At 40.3% G+C, this 16115-nt stretch overlaps 1 protein-coding gene across 1 annotated transcript in view; it reads left to right on the top strand.

Moving 5' to 3' along the window:
- Positions 1–3246: 3246 nt before the first annotated feature.
- RHOBTB1 (Rho-related BTB domain containing 1) overlaps positions 3247–16115 on the top strand; it is a 50535-nt gene continuing 37666 nt past the window's right edge. Inside the window, exon 1 of the mRNA XM_009325837.1 lies at positions 3247–3324. The gene's annotated coding sequence lies outside the window, so the exon portion shown is untranslated. The remainder of the gene's footprint in view (positions 3325–16115) is intronic.

Here is a 16115-nt window from a genome sequence, read left to right on the forward strand (position 1 = left end):
GGTGCCGGCCGCCGCCGCCCCTCTTCGAGGGCAGATCCTGACCGGAGCCCCCGGCTCCTCCGGGCCGCTGAGCGGGCCGCCGCGTCCCGCCCCGGGGGAGACCCGGCACCTGCCTGGCCCGACCTGGTGTCCCGTTCCCTTCCCCGGTAAGGCTAAAAACGCTGACAGCTCCCTTGGGTGTGCAGGCGCTCCCGCTGCAACGCTATTGAGCTATTAAATACCGTTAGATGTATTTATTATTTCTCTGGTTGAACACGGTGTAAATAGTGCACTGGGATACTTATCACTACACCTGATACCACTTTTACTTGTTCGTGCAGAGGGCTTCTTTATACGATTTATTCTGGCTACCCCCTCTTTTTGAAAACTCGATGGAAAAAACTAAAATCTGTCCGTATTTCTCTTTCTGGATATTGATCTGGCACATTCGCCATAAAAATTAAACTTTCCTCTCACATGGATTCTCCAGGCGCTTTCTGAATGCACTTTGTTTGAAAAGCAATTTACTGAATTAATGTAGCATGCACAAAGATAACTTGAGTTGACGTACTAGCAAAGTAACATCTATTGCATGAGGAAAAATGGAATATTCCTGCCTTTAGGTTCCTTTTTAATCTTAAATTATTAATGGATCTCTGCATTACATGAATGAAATTTACAATTGGTACGGAGTGCAAATGCATGTAGAGAACCGGATACAAGAGGAGCTGGTTATGAAGAAGGGTGTCTCTCCAAAAAAGACTAGCAGGAGGATGAAGTTAGAGACCACCTTCTTTTCCTTACAGTTGTTGAGGACCTCTGGGGGAGAAGCAGTGGGCCGGACCCTGCCCTGTGGCAACAACTGCCTGCTCCTCCCTTTCCCGCCCATTTAAAGGAAGCTCCCCACCTTGGAGAATTAGACCGTATTAAGTACATCCCTCACTGAATTACTCTTTGTTCCAACCGGCTTTAGTTTTCCCTCAGCTTACGGTGGCCTTACTGCATGTCCTGCAGACAGCACCATAGGGTGCTTGCTGTTGTGGGTGAGCAGGTTCAGGTAATGCCTGCCTGGGTGAGGAGCGGATGGGAGAGAGAAGGAATTGCACTGCCACGGCCAGAACTGATGCTCTCTGGTGCAGGCACACAGGGTAAGAGTCGTGTAAAGCCAGCTGTCTTTTCAGCTGTGAGCTCCTCAAGACTCAGATAAGGAAGCTGCACTTAAGGTTTAGCTGCTCTATTCTTCTGAGTGGAGGTCATCATCACAGAAATAGAAGATCTGCCTCCACTACCACGGGAGGGAAGATGTTTATAATTTGGAGTTGTAATCAGGCAGCACAATGCTAATTAAGATTAGAACCTTTCTTTTGTGGTGCCAGCTATCTTCAAAACCAGGAAGCGGAAGTAAGATTGAGGGGCAGGGGGATGGAGGCCAGAAACTTTTTTCTGTGAAGTGGAACTTTTGGGCTTATGCTTTAGTAATGATGAAAATCAGGTTTAACTACATTTCTATCTGTTTACACTCTTCAAACAACTGGTCTGACTTTACAGCATAACAATTAAAAAAATCTCTCAGCAAGCAGGAGAGTCTCAATGTGGCCTTTAATAGGACAATAATGTAAATAATTAATGATTTCTGAAAAAGAATTATGAATGAGCTGGTGGAAGGGCTTTGCATGTCTGTTTGAGCATGAGAAGGATCTTGGTGTATCCGTGGAGGCCACGTCTGTGGATTTTAATGAGGGCAAAGCAGGGAAAGGCTGGTTGAAATGTATGAGATCTCAATGAAATAAAAACAGAGAAAGCTCTGAGTTTATGATCAGATAAACCAGATCCCTTTTTTTTTTTTTTGAAAAGGGATGTTCTGAAAGAAGCTGTAAATAACTTCTAATCTGCCATCAGTACTGAGGAAACAAATGAACAGTTATGAATGGCACAGTATCACATAAATAGGTATTTAAACAGTTTGAGAGCCCCTGTGTATGCTAATGCCACTATTTAATTCATTATCTGGGGGGTTGTTTCATTGTGGGATAAGGCTGTTACTTGTAGGGCTTACAAAGGGAGCTGTGGAGGCTGTAAGGGCCTGCCTTGGAGAAAGTCAGGGTGAAGACAATAGAAAAGGTGGTGAAAAGATTCTAACAGTTGCAGCTGCATGAAACATGGCAGTTAAGGAAGACTGATATGGTCTTTGCCACTAAAATGCTTATGGATAAGTAGCAAAGGTGCTTCTAGGGAAGGGGAGGACTTCTAGAGGGATATAAAGATCATGCCTCTAGCTCTGGTGTCAATTCCAGTGGCTTGCCTATTCCACAAAGGTGGAATGAGGTATTACTTCATTTTCTATGTTCGCCCTCACTGTTGTCTTGTGCAGGGTATCTACAGAAGGTGGATATTTCTGTGAGAAACTAACTTCAGTCCTAAATTCAACTCTGAAATGTTGCTGATAAGGAGGGAGAAATGCCTAGAAAAGCTAAGGAGGCCGCTAGTCTCTTCAGCTGAAGAATCTGTACTTCCGTTCTGCTTTTCAAGCTAGCATGAAACCTCTGAAAGCTACTCGTGTCATTGAGCTTTGCTTTTAGGGCAGCATCTGAGGTGAAATCAATGTTGCTACCACCTTAGGTTCTTGGAAAACTTCAGCCTTGCTCCTGGATGGGAACCAAGCCACAGTAATGCAGACATTTTTCAAACCCAACGAAGCACTTCTATAATTAATTTCATTTGGGACCAAAGGTGGAAGCAACACAGAAGTCCCAGTTCACATGTTGTCAGGCTGTCAACTCATACTTTAGAGTCTTGTCACCTTCTTGAAGGTGGGCAAAAACCCCCTCCTCAGAGTCTGTTAGCTAACCTATGAAGAGCTGGTTAACTGTGGTACAGCAGTGTTTGGTTCTGACACGTAAGGTGATTTTTTTATCTAAATCCAGAGGAAAATTATTCAAGAACAAGCTTTATTTGACAGAGCTGTGTCAATCTTCAGTTACGCTCAAAAGCTCATCTATCTACCCATGATTTCTTCAGTCCATTGGAGTGAAGAGTTAGTATTTTAATGCACATATTCAATTTACCTATTTGAAACTTTGAAAGACTGTTTTGTTGACCAAGCAGGCCTGTTTTACAATACAAAATGGATCATAAGAGATGTCTTTGGTATTGCATGTGTTGTAATTTTAGGTTGAAAATAGTAAGGTTTATTCTGTCTTTTTTTTTTTTTTTTCTTTTTTCTCCTTTCCCTCCTTTTCCCTTCAGGAGCGCCACAGTAAGAGACAGACATGAAATACCTTTAACGGAATTCTGCTTTTGATCAAGCTGTTAAAAATGGATATGAACATTGTTTTCTCCTGTGAGGTAAGTATTCCCAGGGAGAAATTAAAAAAAAAAAAAAAAAGAAAAACTGACTCATTTCACTTAGTGTTGCCTGTCACCGCTGCTGTTCTGTCCAGCAGCTTTTGGTCAGCCATTTTAAAGTTATAGCATCTGTGACTTGGAGAACTTTGTACTGAAAGTCTTAACTGAAAAGTCCTAGAATTAATCCTTTCACTTACAGGATTAGTCAGCTTTGTTCTGATATTCCAGTAGATAAAAACAAACGTATAAAGGATCTGTGTTGTTGCAGTTAGTGTAATGGGTGGCTTCTGCACATAGTAGCTTTTGACTCAATGTCAAGCTTTTCTTCAAAGCGTCAAAGAAATGGAAGCTGCTAAGTCTAATTTTCAAGAGTGAATACTTACACAGACTAACTGCAGATGCAGGAAATGAGTGAGATCCTGGGATGAAGAGCGAGCTTGTACCACAAATATGCAGGTACTCTTTCATGCAGCCAGGCAGCTTTCTCTGTTCCTGCTCTGTGCAGCCTAGGAAAAAGGTGGGGCTGTTGCCAGCCTGAATTACAGGTGCATATTAATAATGCTTTTGCCAAGTCCCACACCCAGATCTTCACAGGTTCATACAGTGAGCATGTAAGTTAGTAAAACCAAATACATCTCCTTAATTTAGGATCACAGGAAAATTCAGGTTGTAAGGAATCTCAGGAGGTCATATAGTCCAGCCCGCTGCTCAAATTTTGGACTAGTCAATGAAATTAGGTTGTTTTCACCCATTGGCCTTCCCCGTCTGCTACACGTTCAGAAGCATTAACAAAAGGTGGATTTATATCTTGCCATATATATTAAACGTACGTTTTAATAATGCAGATAGGAACATAACATGCTACTAAAATTTGTCAGAAGGGAAAATATTTTAATTAAGACAGGATTGTACAAGAATGGTGTGTTTCTCTGCACAATAAATCTCTGATGTATTAATTTCTTGCAATTACAAATGAAACCTCTACAGGTCATCTAACAGAGTGACATGCTGCCAGTATTTTCAAGACGGGTTCCCTGTAAGAATGACCCCTTCCCAGGCATCTCTAGGGAATCTATTTATTTACTTTCTCATGTAAGCAAAATTGCTTTCTCATAATAAAGGGGAGGGAAGTGAATGCATTGCTTATCCTGCCTGATACATGTTACTGAAACATTTCCTCTGAAGTATAAATATTTGTTCATGGGAAAACATAGTGACAATGTGAATAAAAATAAGCATCCTGTCAGGAAGCTTAGGGAGCAATCTCTCCCCCGGGCTCTCAAAGTAAACACAAACCAAGCGTTCGCCACCCATCATTATGTACTACCAAACAGAATGTTTCGTGAGCCCTAGGAGTAACTACTTCAGTGTTTTGTCCAGGGAGGCTTATACAAAGAAGGGGTTAATGCTGTCAGGAGAAAGAGATTTCAGCATGCAGAGCCTCAGAGGAGGGTCATTGAAGTGAAGAGACACTTGGTTTACTTGGGATTTATGCTTATCTCAATGTGCCTTGAATCGATCCCTCAAAATTGGTAATTTAATAGCTTTGATAGTTATATTAGTAATTTAATGAGCCCCTTCCAGCACATCATCAAAGACAAACATATACTTTGTGAACAAAAATAGAAGTCATTTTATAGGTAATGCAGTTCCTGAAAGCCAGCATATAATATTACATGTATGCAGGTTGTGATGCTATGAATTATTTAATATACACTGAGAGTGATCTCAGCATCACAAAGTACGTATTAAGACAAATGGCACACCTAAGAACCCTAATTTCTCTCTTCACCTCTGCTCCCAGTGTCAAGTCTCACTTCCCAGCCTGATTTTCTGTCTCTAAATGAATTTCTGAGTAACATGCATAGCGTGTAATGTAATTAAGTTACAGAATAATGTTCTTGGAAACTCGCTGTTTCCACACCAGTTTCTGTTGCTTGTGTTATTGTGTCTCACTTCTTGAAGAGAATATATCTGCAGGTCTGGATAAAAGTTAACTTGCACATTATCATGTGCTTGAGTCAGAAAATGCTACATCTGTGGAAGGCATGTCTTTGTAGAGGTGTTATTTGCTCCTTAATATCCCAGTCACAGCTTATTTGCTTATGGGCTTCTGTGTCACTCGAGGCATTATGAGACAAGTAGTAGTAAATTTAGCTCTCTGGTTAAAGAAGCTACTGCGCTCTCAGAGATTATTTTCTCCACAGTCAGTGGAATAAAGTAGGTACATGTGTGTTAGCCACTACAGCACAGAGTCTGGCAATTTAATTTAGCTGACTTCAGATAGGTAAAAACAAAGTTCTGGACTGTGCAAAACCAACAGAGGGGTGTGTGTGAAACAGTAACCTTCAGTAGAATTAAATGTAGCAGAGCAAATTTTAAATTTTAAAACTGCTTGAGCTAGTTCTTTGCAAGCTTATGATTGCTTATGACTAAAGATTAGAAAATTGGGGGACCGCTGTATGTTTGTGGTTGCAGTGTGGGGGGAAAGGGCAGCGTTGCTGTTTGTTGCTTTTAATCTTTATAATTAAATTTATGTTCTCTAGCACCGTCTATCACAGACTGTTGAAATCCTATACTAAGCACGTTTCTAACTTCATCGTGGGATTTCCTCTGCTTTTGGTAAAGGAGAATGAATGAGTCTCACAACACCTATGCAGAATCAGGAAACACTTCTTTGTTATTGTTAGGTGGGAAATGAAGAAAGAAACGATGCAGTTCTGAAATGTCCGTTAATTCAGGGAGCTTAGGCAACAAGGTACCCAACACAAGAAATCCAAGTTGTGATATAAAAGCAGTGCTGTCACCCCAGAGCATCCTCTTGCCAACTGGAATTACCTGTGTCTCACACTTTTGGAAGCAAGGGCCTAGCACTCTCAAGATGATGATTTGCAGCAATAAAAACATACTTAGTATGGTAACGGTACCTCAGCTTTAGATACTTGCTTGTTTTCACCATGTTGTCAGTGGTGAAATGTGCTTCTATACAGGCTCCTAAATGGGCAGATGTTCCAATAACTGTCCTGAGCAACAGGTACCATTTACACCTGAGACAGCTATGTATGTTGTGGCCCTTATGACTATCCACATTTCAGTTCTTGATTTATGGCTATTGCTTAACACTTGAACTCCTTAAATTTGGCTCTTCTATTTCAGAGACGTGTTTTCAACTGTCATATGTGCTTAGGCATAATGTAGATTATTGGTCACTAAATAAAGAGGAAGGTTTCAAAAAATACTTCCCAGTCTTCTAAGGAAAATACCTGTGGGTCAGGCTTTTCTTGAGGCAATGCAACTGTTTCTATTGGATTTTCTCCAGGGGTGAATCTGGTTCTTTTAATCCTCCTTTCTTTGTGTGTTTGCAACAGTGGCTCCCACTGGCAGCACTATAATTAAGGAACTCTCAACATTTCTCTTACAATAATAGTACAATAGTATTTTAGTTGTAGTTCTGAATTTCAGCTAGAAGCCTAATGTAAAAAATAAGTGCTGTTCACCTGTTTTAAATTGGAATGGTGGAGAAATGTTTATCTTCTGTAACAGATATAGTTTGACAAAATCTTATAGGCAGTTGCTTCTGTAAATAATTCATACTTTTTCCCGCAAAAATATTTTGGAGATGAGTTGGTGGAGGCATTCCGTTCACTTGAGGCTTCTATAATGCTACAAAATGCACCCTGCTCTAGCACTTTTGCCAATATGTATGGGAGCAAATGAGATTAATATCTTTGTAGTTCTTCTCCTACCCTTACCCAGGAAAACGACTCTTGCCTGACCCAGAAAACACTGTAAAGGGTTCTTTAAAAATAAAAAGCTACATGCCTTGATACTTTATTGAAAAAGAAAAAAACTGTTAGTAGAATTCATGATGCTTTGGCAAGCAATGAGTGCATGAGAAATTTCAAGGCACTGGAATACTTTTGATCTTGTTACAGCTCCCTGAATGCCTGGTTAAGTTCAAAACCACTGCTGGTGGTTCTAGTTTGTTTTTAATTTTACAAAGGTAAATTCTGCTCCTGACATATTTAAATGCTGCAGTTATCTTTTTGTGTATGTGTAATTGGAAGGAGCTGTCTTTTTCTCCATACTTTGCAAATCACACAGTATACGTAGTAGCTTGAATCCTTTAAGCTCTCTGTCTTTTGCCTAATCTGTATTTCAAGCCTGTAAGGATACTTTGACAGCTCCTGGAGGTAGTATGTTCCACACCTTCTGTAAAAACTGCAAATATGTGCAAGAAAGATGTGCTTTCATGGTTGATGGCTTTTGAATGGTAGCATTAAAAAAAGAACAGAATCCTTTTTGGTAACTATTCCTAATAAACATAATTTGGGAAAGTCTCATCAAACAGCCTGTGGTGAAACATGCAAACTGTCTTCATTCCCTGCTTCTTAGACTTGGAATCGCTTGTGTGCATTTGCTTGTATGGATCACTTGCGTGCGTTCCTCTGCAATTACCGTTATCCTTCAGCTGCACAGTTTTGCTAGAATTTATAGAAAGTGTTTCAGGGGGAGAAAGATGTCCATCAGAACCAACCCTGGTAATATTCTTTCTGCATATAACCTAAGGTCTTGACTCATTGGGGAAACAAAAAAGTGGTAACTAGATTTGCTTAGACATATTGAAGTAAACCGCTAAAAGAGGTGGGCAGTGTTTGGACAGTAGAAACCTTGTGTTGATATAATCCGGTCTAACCCACTGAATTTAAGTTTGTGTTGCAAAAGTGCAGTCTTTGCAAGGCAGTCTGTGCTAGCATAACTAAATCATGTCATTAAATTGGTGTAAATGGTTGTAAGAGGCACAAGGTCTTACCTTCCTGGAAAACCTTTCCCTTTCAAAAAATGTATGGTTCAGAAGTAGAGAATGTGCAGAATGGAACAGGAGTTTCAGACTTTGAATTTGGATCTTTGGATCTTGAATGATTAAAGCCATGGTGTTGCTACTGGGCAGAATCACAGTGTTCAAAATAAATGAAGAATTGTACTGTAATCTGGGGGTGGAGGGTGTAATCCAAACCAGTACATTCTTTGAACAACCTAGTGGAAAAAATATTAAAGTGATAGATGTCTCTTTCAGCGCTGTTTTGTTTCAGCTACTTTAAGTTATATGTCTTCATCTTTCTGAGACAGGCATGTTGCAACTAGTTCTATGGACTTTTTCTTCTTGAATTATTATCTGAATTGAAGCTCAGAGGAGTCAATGGAAGCTTTTCCCCATCAGTTTCAGGAGGATTTAGATCAGGCTCTTAAACCGTAACTGGGATCTTTTGTGTCTAGCTAACTACGGGACAGAGGTGCAGAAGAGTAAGTTGTAGTTAATAAGGCGGTTTCTCAAAGATTAATGATGGTGAGATTAAGCTGCCCTTGATTCTACTATTTAATCCTGCTCTGTTGGTTTGACACCCTATAAAGATCAGAATATAGCTGTTGGCTGCTGTTCTTGTATATAAGCAGTGGTTGAGAGACCAATAATACTAGTCTTTGGCAACTGTGAAAAAGGAGAGAAAATCCACTTTGCTTCTCTTCCCCTCACCACCCCTACCCTACACCTTCCAGTTCCTGTAGTTAGAGATCTGTGTTCAAGACTTGTCCTCGTGATCTCTTTACAGCACCAGTATAAGCAACTCAGAGCAGTAATGGCATGTCATTGCAGAGATCTCTATTTAGGTATTGCTCCTGTAGAATTTATGCAATCTTTGACCAATATTTCAGCTTCTAAAATTTGGTCTACATTGTGTATCCTTCTGCATATAAAGCTACTAGGCTTTTAATACATTAGGTGATTTTTACAAGCCTCAAAAGGCAGGGAGACCGTTTATAATGCTTTAAAGAACAAGAGCTGATCCATTTATATATGGCTTTTAAAGCTCAATAGCTCAGATCAAGAGTGAGAGGCAAAGACTGCGTTTGCCATTGAAAACCTCCTCTTGCAGTATAAAGGGGTTCCAAGATATCACTGTCTCTTTGAAACTCAGTACTCAGACAGAAGTGCATTTTGACTGATCTACATAGAGGAGGAACGGAGATCGACAGCTAGCCAGAAAGTCAGACAGACAAAATCTTCCCCAGCTGACTGTTTGCTGTGACTCTCATTTCATTCCACAAAGAAGTTCTTTCCATTCCATTAACATCTGATTAGATGGCAGAAACATTTTAAGAAACTGAACAGTTATGCAGGTGCCAACACTACAGGTGAGATAATTGGATGTACAGACATGAAATCGGTTCTTCACGGTGAGGATTTGCTCCTGGGATTAGCATTTTATATATGTGTGAATGTTGTCCTGTGAAGTGGCAATAAGGAGTTATTCTGGGCTGAAAATGTATTTCTGGTATGTCCCAGTCTGCGAACAGAGACAGTAGCTATGGACAGAATTGTCAAGAAATTAGACTAATTCTTCTCATATTAGTCAAACTTTCACTGCTGCATTAAGTATGGCATTACCCTTAATTTTGGTTAGTGAGCTTTATAAAATATAACACTCCATTAGATTGCCATAGAGGGCAAATCATTGATTTTGAAGATGAATCTCCTGTACCTTGAAAAACCCCTTAATACTGGAAATACCTGATAAAGCAGGCGTGCTTTGGGTAGTTGGGAAAAAGCCTTATGACACTTTGGTGCAATTATTTCCAGTTCCATTCCCTTGCCAAACAGCAAAATGGCACACATTCAAGAAGAAATCCTCCTACTAGTCAGTTCCTCCCATTTAGCTTCTCTTTGGAACTGGTCTTGTAAGGTGATTAAATCTTTCTTACCCATGTTGTAGTTCTGAGGATCTAGAAGCAGGGAATATAGCAAATAAAAGCTGTTGCAAACTTTTTACCATTAAAAAAAATGACACATCTAATACAAAACTGTGCTGTACAACAAACTCTTAATACAGCCTTGTCCTCTCTGGGTTGTGAATGCAGCGAGCCATAACTCCGCTACTTCTTCCCTTGGGAGACTCATATATAACCGCTCAGCTGTTTCTCTTGCTGTTCTTCATATTAAGCCAAAATTTTATTTTGCTTAATTGTATCCTGGTATACCTAACTTTGTAAACTGGGACTATTCAAATGAATCCACTCCCTTTTAAGACCAGACTATGCAGCCTGTAGAAGGAGAAGAGCAGCAGCAAGGGCAGTAAGAGTGTTGTGAGGCTTTGTGAGAGAGACTCTGACAGCGCAAGTGAACAGGCTGAGACATACCTGAGTCAGCAGAGCGCCCTTCCAGCAACGAAGGCTAACCACATACTGGGCTGCCTTAGGATGAGTGTAGTGAGGAGGTCAATGGCAGTGATTATTCCCCTCTACTCAGCACTTGTGAGGCTGCATCTGAAGTACTGTGTCCAGTTTCAGGCTTCACAGTACTGAAGAGATTGACCACCTGAAGAGAGTGTGATGAAGGGCCACTAATACAGTCAGGGGACTGAAACACAAGATGTACACAGAGACTGAGGGAGCTGTTTATCTAGCCTGGAGAAGAGAAGTCTAAGAGGGCATCTAATTACTATCTCAGGCACCTAAAAAGGGGTTATAAGGGGAACTAGACTCTTCTCACTGTTGCACAACAAAAGGACAAGAGGCAGCAGTCACAAGTAGCAGCAAGGTGAATTCAAACTGGGTGTAAAAAAAAAAAAAAAAAAAAAAATTTCATAGTGAGTGGCTAAGCAATGGAACAGGCAGGTTGGAGACTGTGGACTTACCATCCTTGACCTGATCAAGCTTTGAAGTTAGATGTGCATTGAGGAGGAGGTTGGACTAGATGACCTCCAGAGGCCCCTTCCCACCTAAATTGTGATTCTGTTGTGGGGTGCAGTGGGGGAACAGGGTCTTATAGTTAACGGTTAAATATGGAAGCAGGGAAGGCAAAAGCCAACATCCTACATGTGATTAGACCAAAAACCAAAGCATTGTTGAAATATAACCCTCTGAAAAAGTGGTGAGTATCTAATTTTTATTCCAAATTACAAGTATGGGTGTTTTCCTTCTCTAGATAGTCCGTTTCTTGTTTACCCAGCTGTTTAAAATGTATGCATATATTAAGCATTTTATATCCCTCTGCTAGTGAAAAAGAATGTGGGAATACAATTCATAAGGTAAACAACTGGTGCTATATATCGTTCGTAGAATGCTCTAATAAAATCTGGTGCATTGAAGGCTTCTTAAGTGATGATGGTCTTGCACTATATTTAGCATTCAGTGAATAACTGAAAAAAAACCAAACAAATAAATGCATAGTGGTCTATGTTAGTGTCTAATGCACACCGTGAAGATATTGTATATGTTACATGTCTCCATCTCTGAGAATCGAGATGATTGTGTGGGATAGTATGAAAAGGGATGCAACTGGCCAAATCAATTTGCACAGTTGGCTGAGAATAGATGTTGACATGACTAAATAGAAGCACCTTACGTGAAATGCTAAACTCTGTCCTTACTACATGAAAGAGAAAAAAGGACTGCGTACAATATATAATAGTTTTGGAAAGAAAGCTAATTTGAATGCATAAGCATTTGGCATGGGTACATTACAGTTCTGAATGCAAACCCATTATTCAACAACTTGAATTTTATTTCAATGGGTATAGAATATGCATTTACATAGGTTTTTTTCAAGGCATTTATTCTCTTTATGAATTTTTTATGGATAAAATCTAATGGAATATATACTAATCCATTACAGAAGTAGTTAGCAATGATTTTGATCTACCCACACAATTAAAGCATCTAAGCCTAATTGTGGGGAAAAAGTAGACTTCAACGACAGGAGCTGAGTAATTCTGATATTTCAATTTACATGCTGCCAGTTGGCTGAGACTATGTATATCACATACAATGGGTGGACGGTGAAGTCCATAACTGAAGTACCACGTGTCCTTATTTTGGTTGTACATCATTCATTCATGTTCTTTTGTATTGTTGAAAGCAGGTTTCATGGACTGTAGAGAGCACCTTCTGTCCCTGTGAGATTGCCATATGCAACATGGAGCCCTTATGGGATAATTTAACTTTGTTTTACTTAATTCCTTGTGCATTTAAACTTATTTCCACTAACAATCTTTTAATCTTAACATGCTCTTAAAGTCTTCTAATATGAAGGGCCCCTGCATTCAGGGATAAGGGAGAGAGAGGAACTCTATTTTGTCCTGTACTACTGAGTTTCAGTCTTGGACTGTCCCAGGCTGCCTCTGCAACATCAGATCTGCCCTCTCTCAGTGCACACTCAAGCCCAGTCCTGTAACTGTCCATGCTGACTGTTGTCAGTGTGTGTAACGTCTTAGGAAACTGCGTTCGTGCTTGGGTGTCACTACCTAAAACAGAGGGGAAATAATCTCCGTTGTCCTGAACTAAAAGCTTGAGTGGGTCCTCAGAGGGAGCAAGGGGCCACATCACTAGATTAATTATTTTGTTTTGTTTTGTTTTGTTTAAGGAGGAGTATATGATAGAGCCTACCTAGACCTCTAATACAGGGAAGAACCCCTTGCTTCCACATGGCCTCAAGTCTGGATGGGTCTGGGATTAGACTTCCTCAGAAGGCTGGTAAACAGTAATATAAAAACTAAACCCCAGATTTACCATGCTTAGACTATCATTCTTCTGCAGAAACAGCAGACTTAGATTATGAGGGGGTGGTAAGAAGCATGGGCTAGTCCATTTCCTCCTCTTCTGGAAGAGTTTTGACAAAGAAGCTGAAGTAAATGCTTATAGTCCCCTCTTCCTGCACCTCCTGTTATCCTTGATTGACATTTTTTCAACCTATCTACTCCTGAGCCTTTCTCTGGAGTCTCAGGAGTGCAGAGGATGGAAGGGCCTGAGGGCACTGAGCTTCAGCATTTCCGAGCTGGTAGAAAGCTCCCTAAGGAGTTCTGCTAACACTGCATGTTGGAGCAGCCTCTGAAGTTAAACTAACTCTCCAGACCCAGGAGGAGAAAGGTTATTTGTAAATTCAGTTATGGTTTATGCACAACTGATGTTCTCTCCTGATGTTTTTTAATCATCTGAGAAATATATTCTCAAAAACAAAAGGTTAATTTAGCCCCAGAGTAACAAATAAGATGTTGGAGCATATGGGAATATATCTTTACATTTGCACTTCCAAATGCCTTTTGTGATTTAGCAAAACTAAAATAATTCTAAGTAAGTAGAATTCTCCATGGGTGTGAAGAGATTTTTTAATTATTATTTTATTCTTTTTTATTCAGTTATTCTCTAAATTGTGTGATAGTGTTAAAAAGCACATAATGGAGATGCAATGATGGGGCACATTTGGCAGCCCGTAATCATGTTTTGGAAAGCTGTATGGACTTGGCAAAAGCAGACTGTAGTTAAATGCTAGCCATGGTCCAATGCCATGTCCTTTAGGATTGCTTGCAAAGATGGAACTTTTTTCCTTCTCCCTTTCCCTCTAGCTGTTATTCTCCCCTGAAAACAAACAAGTAAAAAAGAAAAATCCAAGCTGGCTACCTGGAATACTTAAACATCTAATTGAGTAAAGCTTTACCACGCATATATTGTTAATGCTTATGCAAAGTCCGTGGGAATACTTGTGGTTTATTACTGTGCTTTCTTGTATCAAAGCCTAGAAACTGTCAGTTGCTCTATACCCTACTAGAGGTGCATTCCAGCCACTTCTCAAGGTGTGTCACTCAAGTTTATGGTCAAAACTCAACTGTTTGTTTAAAAGTTTGGGAAAACATAAATACAGTTCAATAGGATTATGTCTCAGAGAACAGACAGCTTCTAGCTGTCCTGGGGTTTTATTTTATACTTTGCTGGAAAAGCTGCAATCTGAATTATATAAAAAGTTATATGTTTGTGGAGGGAAAGCAGTGAATGGTAAAAGTTGCTGTAGATGGTCATTAAAATGGAAACTACATAGTAGCATGTAGCTGTTTCCACAGCTGCAGAAGCCTTCGGGCTCTGGGTACCCTTTGATGAAACAGAAAAAAAAGAGACACTTGAGACCTTTTCTTTATCCCCATCAAAAGCAAAGCCCCGTTTCTCTTTTTCCCATTTTAAGCACCTTACTAATCTTTGTCATTGCTGTATTCTGCTAAATTTACTGTTGTGCACTACAAAGAACACTTTCTCCCTTCTTCCTGCCCTCTTCCTTTATTCCTGTAGAAAAACTCTGTAACAAACTTGCAACCAGATCTAAAGGTTGGGGTTTTTTATTGCAGTCCAATACTTCTTGAGTCAGAATCAGAGCAAGTCTGGTTGCTTTGTATCAATTTGCTCCCACATGATGCTAACTTACCTGTTCTGACAGTAACATTCACTCTGTCTGTCTGCAGCAGTGATAGTCTAGGTGTGTTTAATAGAGACATGGGGTTCTAGCTCTGTGATTTGTCTTCAGAAAGTGATCATTTAGACTGTAAAACAAAGGTACCGATAAGGAATTAAGATTTGCCATACTGAAACAGTCCAGTAAAAGGAATACCCTTTTTATGACCCTGCCATTTTTTTATCACCCTGCTTTGCTCAGCCCCCTGAATTAAGTGGGATGAACCTGGGCCTTATTGTTTTCCTAAAAGTTGCGTGTCCTAGAAATAAGTGAATGCACAGGGATTGTTGTTCTTGCATAGAAGGAAAATTTTTAACTCTCATTTGTGGAGAAAAAATAGCTCATGTAGAGCTTGAAACTTAAAAAATGGAAGGTAATTATACTATAAATTTTAAATCTGTTGACTTTTTTTTTTACTTTTTGTTGCTTGCATTATCAATTCGATATTTCTTTGATTGCAAGCAGATGTCTGAGTGAGAGTTGTTTTAGTTTCTGATGCATTTGTCTTGTCCATCCAAACTCTATGCAAACACATTTAATATTTGCAATGATGCACATTGTTGTTCTGCACCTAATAGCCTCCTGTGCTATCAAGTTGCAAATTGTAATTTTTCCTGACGTCAATGTACTCAATTGAAAATTGTTGCAGTCTGACCTGGTTAAGGTGAGCTTGGCTTCTGGGTATTTGAAAAATGTAAATAATTGACTATAACCAAATGCAGTTGGATGCTGTTAACCTGTTCTTGGTACTGTTAACTGTAATTGGAAGCGGTGTTTTTAAAACAATTTTATAACATGTTTTCCAAAAAATGATTGTATTATTGCTACAAGACTCTGCAATCTGTGAGTCCAGGTTGCTGTAAAAGAATATTTTCTTTCCAACAGTCACAACTATGTCAAAAAAGTTCCCTTAGCTGCAGCCGTTGTGCCCATGCCCCTTACTGGTTAGTTACATTTTTGTTGATGTCAAGCAGCAAATAGAAGGGCCGGAGATCAGTGTTTTAGCAGGGAGCCGGGTCTGAATTGTGAGTGCTTTTCCCAGTTACAGACAGGGCCTTGAGCCATTTTCACTGGTTAGAAAACTCCAAGTCTAGATTGTCAGCTTAAGAGAAGGGGGGGCTGTGGTTTAATTGTGTGTGTCCGTTTTGTGTGAAGGGTTCAAATATTTGTGAAAATTGAGAGGAGTAATTTCAAAACATAACAGCAGCCCCTGCACTAAGAAATTGCGGACCCAATTTAGGGGATTATCCAGGGAGGCCTTCAGAACCTTTGCATTCTTTAGGCATACACAGTATTTATAGTGTGTATTTCTACGTGTGGGGGGCTATTCATTTATTTTTGACTAGTTTCGTGCCCGACCTCTTCCCGTGCGAGGCCGTGGCAGAAAGCCCCTCCCTGTGTGCTAGTGCCGGGACGGAGAAGGAGGGTGCGCCCCTGGACTGCCCCCCGCTTGCGGTCGCGCTTTCTGCGCTGCCGGCGGGCGCCGTGAGACGGGCCGGGCCGGGCCGGGCGGAGGCGG

The sequence above is a fragment of the Pygoscelis adeliae genome, unplaced genomic scaffold, assembly GCF_000699105.1.
Source record: "Pygoscelis adeliae isolate BGI_AS28 unplaced genomic scaffold, ASM69910v1 Scaffold4, whole genome shotgun sequence".
Taxonomy (NCBI): domain Eukaryota; kingdom Metazoa; phylum Chordata; class Aves; order Sphenisciformes; family Spheniscidae; genus Pygoscelis; species Pygoscelis adeliae.